This window comes from Monodelphis domestica, chromosome 7 (assembly GCF_027887165.1).
Source record: "Monodelphis domestica isolate mMonDom1 chromosome 7, mMonDom1.pri, whole genome shotgun sequence".
Lineage (NCBI taxonomy): Eukaryota > Metazoa > Chordata > Mammalia > Didelphimorphia > Didelphidae > Monodelphis > Monodelphis domestica.
This window is the reverse complement of record NC_077233.1, coordinates 255,318,281-255,323,947: the sequence shown is the minus strand read 5'-3', so window position 1 is coordinate 255,323,947 and position 5,667 is coordinate 255,318,281. Positions and strand designations below refer to the sequence as shown.

General features: G+C 38.7%; 1 pseudogene; it reads left to right on the top strand.

The window, feature by feature from the left end:
* The first annotated feature begins 453 nt into the window (after positions 1–453).
* LOC100619744 (ribose-phosphate pyrophosphokinase 2-like) lies at positions 454–2,067 on the top strand (annotated as a pseudogene).
* Positions 2,068–5,667: the final 3,600 nt, after the last annotated feature.

Sequence of the window (5,667 nt, the reverse complement as noted above, 5' to 3'; positions counted from 1 at the left end):
CCTCCTTATTGCTGCCCCTCCAATCACCCTCCCCAGTTGTAGCTTATCAAAATCTACTCCTTCTGTCTCAGAGTGGGCACTCCTAGTTCTCTCATGTCGGGTGGTGTCCTGAACTGCAGTTCCTCTGTCTTGATTAAAAACTCTTGTTGCTACTTAGTAGTTCTCTTTATCTTTAGGTTGCCAGGGACATAATTCAGACTGTCAGCTCCCTTCATTTGGCTTCTCCCAGTGTCTTTCTCTCCCTTCAGCAACCTGAAGAGACTGGCATCACACGTCTATTGAAGCTGGAAGTCCGAAGGGCTAGGATGTCTCTCCTCTCCCATTCTCACCAGTTCTGCCCCACTCCTCATGCAGATTTGGAGGCACTGAGTAATCAATCTCAACTAATGAGGAAAAGTCTCAAATAATTGTTCCTTGACCCAAGCATTATCTAAATGTTCCACCTCCTGCTGAACACCTGTTGTGCCCAACATTGTGCTGTTCAGTGACAGCTCACACCAGGATCTGTCACAGGAAGTGGTGGAGAGTCTGGGGCTGGAGTCAGGTAGTCAGTAAGAAATTTGGCAATCAGAAGACCAGTGTAGAAATTGGTGAAAGTGTGAGAGGGGAATATGTCTACATCATCCCTTAAAGTAGCTGTAGGGAAATAATAACTTGATGGAACTTCTCTTTATGATCAATGCTTGCAAAATCCCATCAACATCCAGGGTGATTTTAGTGATCCTGTGTTTTCCATATGTCTGACAAGATAAAAAAGATAAGAATTATGCTCTATTTTTTGCAAAATTCATAGCCAATATGCTTTCAGTGGCTGAGGCCAATCATAGCATCATGATGGATCTCCACATTCCTGAGATAGAGGATTTTAGAAAATATATATTTATATATTATATTTATGTATTTAATATTTTATTTGTATTATAAATATTACATGATTATATTATATACTTATATGATATTCATATACATATTACAGATTTGTTTCACTATATTTATATTTTTATTTTTTATGTGAATATGCATTTTATTTGTTTTATTATATTTTTATATTTATATAGATATATTAACATATTTGTATATTTTAATATTCCAGTTGTATATTAGTTTGTAATTGTTTATTAAATAATAAAAAGGGGTTTGAGAAAGTAAAGGCATAGAGCCATATGGCCAGTCGCATACCTTCTTCCTTAGCTAACCCAAGCTCATGGCTCACTTTGGGTCTCTGTTTACTCTCACTGCTTGGCCAGAAAGACCCTAATATATCCCTGTGACATCATTTTTATAGGTATCCCTGATTGAACAAACCCGACCTCCGTCCAGGTCAGAGGCTGGTCTGGACAAGAGGCAAGCATCTTCCTGGATGCAAAGGAGACACAGGTCTTCTGGCATCCTCCCAGAGTGCACATGAATCTTCCTTATCCAAATAAGCCTCAGCTCTTATTTTTAATCCAGTCAAAGGGTGGGAGTGAAACCAAAATAGATTTTAAAATTCAAAATGAAATTTTCCTTTGAAGAAGGAAAGAAGGGCACAGATTAAATTCTCTCACACATTAGATAACATTTGCAGAACCTGCAGTCTTGCAATGGATTTAAAAAAATGTAGCAGAATAGAAGAATTGTATCATTGTGTTCCCAGAAGCCAGTGGGGCTAAAAGTTTGACCAATTGCTGACAGTCTGAATGTGGAGTTTGCTTTGATTCACAAAGAAAGAAGGCAAATGAAGTGCACAAAAGATGGGTTTGGTTGTTGACATGAAGGATTGTGTAGCCATACTTGTGGATGACATGTGGCATGATATGGCATATTGCATATAATTTAACTTCTGCTGGGGCCACCAAAGTTTATGTTATTAGGACCCATAGAGTCTTCTCTGGATCAGTTATTTCTAGGGTTAATAATGCTGCATTTGAGGCAGCGATAGTCACAAACACAATTCCACAAGAAGACAAAATGAATCACTGTTCCAAAATCCAAGTTATTAACATTTCAATGACATTGATTGAAACAATATGGAGAACCCACAATGGTGAATCCATATCTTACCTGTTCGGTTATGTTCCACCATAACTCTAGAACATTAATTTCCTAGACCAGAGTCTGTTTTTGTTTAATTACAGGTCTCAATAGAGTCATTAACTAATGTTTATTAAAACTTTAGTCATGTGTTTAAAAAAAGAAAATATATGCAAATAAATGCAAGGCAGATTTGATGAGTAGGCGCTAGCAGCTTGGGAATCAGGAAAGGCTATTGGTAGGGAGTAGCATCTGAGCTAAGCTTTCAAGGAAACTAGGGTTTCTCAGAGGTAGATGTAAGAAGAAAGTAAAGTCCAGGTAAGGAGAATAGTCTGTGCAAAGACAAGGAAACAGGAGAAGTATATGCTAAATATTAATATTACTACTGCTTCATTCCAAATATTGTTAACCCTTATCTTCCATCTTGGAATCAATACTGTGTATTGGTTCCAAAGCAGATGAGCATAAGGGGGTGTAAGAAAGTGTAAGGTAGGCAATAGGTGTGAAGTGACTTTGCCCACATCATACAGCTAGGAAGTGTCTGAGGTCAGATTTTAACCTAGAACCTCCTTTTTGGACCTGGCACTCAATCCACTGAGCCACCCAGCTGCACCCCCCAAATCTCTTTTTTGACATTGTTTTGGTAGAGTTAAATATTGTTGCTAAAAGAAGACTGAATTTTAAAATGCATGCAAACTACATCTTTTAAAAGGAAAAATTGAATTAAGGATTAATCATTTGTTCTTCCACTTATTGACCCATACCAAAATATTTTTTCTAAGTACTCTATATCTTTCGTAGATCATAAAATACTTCTCTAGGTTAACTGACTATGCATGAAGCCTATTAATAAGTGGAGCAAACCTTTAGTTAAGAGCTAACTAAACTACAAATGGGATTGGATCTGTGGATATTGAGTGTCCATCCTTAGAATGAATCCCAACGTGTTTTTAATGAGCTCCTAGCTTTGCAGTTACCTCTGCTATGCAGACTGCTCCCTCATGGTATGTTTCCTTGGTGCCTCATGCCAAACCCTCAAGCAGGCACCTAATCCCCATGAGTTTCTTAAATTGCTGTTTTCTACTACTTCATGGGATATTGTTCTGCCTAACATGATGGGGCATGATATGATGTATGTCAGAAGGAAAGAGAGGAGAAAACTAAGCAAAAAAGAAAACCTTTCTGTCAGATTCTTCATTCCAGACTTGCTGGAAACTTAGACCTACCAAATGTAGTTTCTGGTTGTCAAAGAAAACTTTGAAAAGTGCCAAGACACCTTTTGACAATTGTGAATTAACAGCCTCTGTGGCTCCTGATTCAGCACAATTTTAAAAATCTCCTTGGCATGTTCTTCAAGGATTACAGAGAAAAATTCATTTGTAGCCATCAAAAACTCTTTTAAAAAAGAACCACTAAACCATTCGGTACTTGGAAAAAGCAGTGTGGCATAGTGAATCAAGAGCTGGCCTCAGGACCAGCTAGGATTGGGTTCAAGTTCCATTTTTAACACCAACAACAACAAATAGCATCCTGACTTTGACACAGAGCAGATCCCCTAACCTCTCAATGCCCCAGGCAACTCTCTAAGACTGTAAGTGAGAAGGCATAAATGTGCTTTGATAGCAGAAATTTCCTCATGAGAAATGCCCTAATCTAATTAAATCATAGCTCTGGAACAAAAGGCTATTGAAAGTTAGTGTGGTGTTGTAGAAATCCTGACTTACATACTTACTGTGTGATCCTGTAAATAAGTTTTCCCTATTTGCAAATAGAAGATAAAATCTACTTCTTAGTTGTCCTGAGAATCAAATAAAGAATGGAAACTACTTTACAGTAGAGACTATTTCATTTTTCCTTTTATCCCTTGTGCCTAACATGGTGCTTTCCACATAGTGGAAGATTAATAAATCTCTGTTGGATTAAAATTACTATGATTTGTGGAGTACTAGGAAAACCTTATATATGTGTGTGTGTGTGTGTAAAAGAGAATTCTTTGTTCTCTCTGAGTTTATACTTGTGAAAGGGATTCCTTTATTCCCTTTGTCAATTTTGAGTTAACACTTTGGTTAACAATAACTTAAGTACCCCTACTTAGTAACTCACTAGAATGAAAACAGGATTAACTCTCCTTTGTCTACTTTTAAATTGAATCAACAAAAGATTGAACACCCTACTTAGTACTAGGTGAGAGCTACAAGGTACTTAGAGAATTCATGAGTCACTTACTTAGAGAGCTCCACCCTTTTAACTCAGTCCCAAACTTGTGAATCCTATGATCAGAGTTAACACCTTCAGAAGTCTTTGATAAGAATTCACACCTTCAGGGGATGAGAGGTGTAAATCCCACAGACACCACCTCTTGGGCAGTGCTGGGCAATTTGGAAGCTGTGATTGGCCCTTGTGAAAAGGGGAAGGGACTAGAAGTCAATATAAATGGTGCTGAATTTCTGGGGCAAGGGAAGTAGACTCCAAGAAAGAAGTTGGCTTCAAGGAGTTGGACTTCAATAAGGAAGTCAGCTTCAAGAAAAAGGTTGGCTCAAGGAAGAAAGTCAGCTTCAGAAGTCACCTTCAGCTCAAGTCATTGTCTTGTCCTGCCTCTTGGAAGGAATTTGGGTGAGTGGATAGCTGGCTTTCCCTTCCTGTATTCTGGAGAGAATTTAATTCTGGTTGAAGATCAACAAGTCCTGGCTAAGTCAAGTATCAGAGCAATTTTTAGTTGGATAGGCTAAATATCTTCTCTATCTTTTGTATTTCTCTGCTTTCACTCTTTCCTCCTCTTTGTAAATAAAAAATATTAAAAGTCATTTTGACTTTGAGCAATAATACCTTAAAATGGTGACCATCATCATTATTTATAATTTTCATATATTTTAGTCAAACCATTAATATTTAACCTTTACATATATACTTAAATACATAAAATATATAACATTTGTAAAAATTTAACACTAGCTTGGACCCCTTTTGGACACCCCAAACAAACCTCAAATCTTAAAGAAGGAAGAAAGGCAGAGCCAAGATAGTGGAATAGAAACACAGAAAGCTGGAACTATTTTGAGAACCCTTTATAATCAATCTTAAAATAATGCCTCAAAATGAATACTGGGAGTAACAGAACCAACAAGGGAATGGAGTTAAGCAACTCTCCTGCAGAAAACAACTTGAAAGGTAGACAAAGTGTATATTTCACTGAGGTGAGGGGGGAGCATGGCCAGCAGCAAGGGCTCCTCAAGAAATACTGGCACAAGCCAAAAGGAAGCCACCCACCTTCCATTTACTGCTCCAGGTTCTGAACCTTGACATAAGACAACTTCAAGACCTAAGACCCTACCTAAGTCAACATCAGAGCACCCTACATCCATCCCTTGGATTTCCAAACCTTTATGCAAGCTAATAGTGGGGCCCCAAGTCCCAGCACAAGGTAGTCTGTGGAGCACCCAGTTGGTGCTAGCCTAAGGGGAGAGCCCCTGTACATGCTTGCAGTAAGGTAACAAGCTCCATCACAGGGTAGTCAGCAGTTCACCTGCCTGGGATGGGCCCAGAGTGAGGCTCTGAGTCCCTGCTCAGGCTTGAGGCAAGGTTTGGACCCCCAGCACAAGGTATCTCACAGTGCTCTGAGTCCTGTAAGCTGTCAGCAGTCCCCAGAAGAGACTG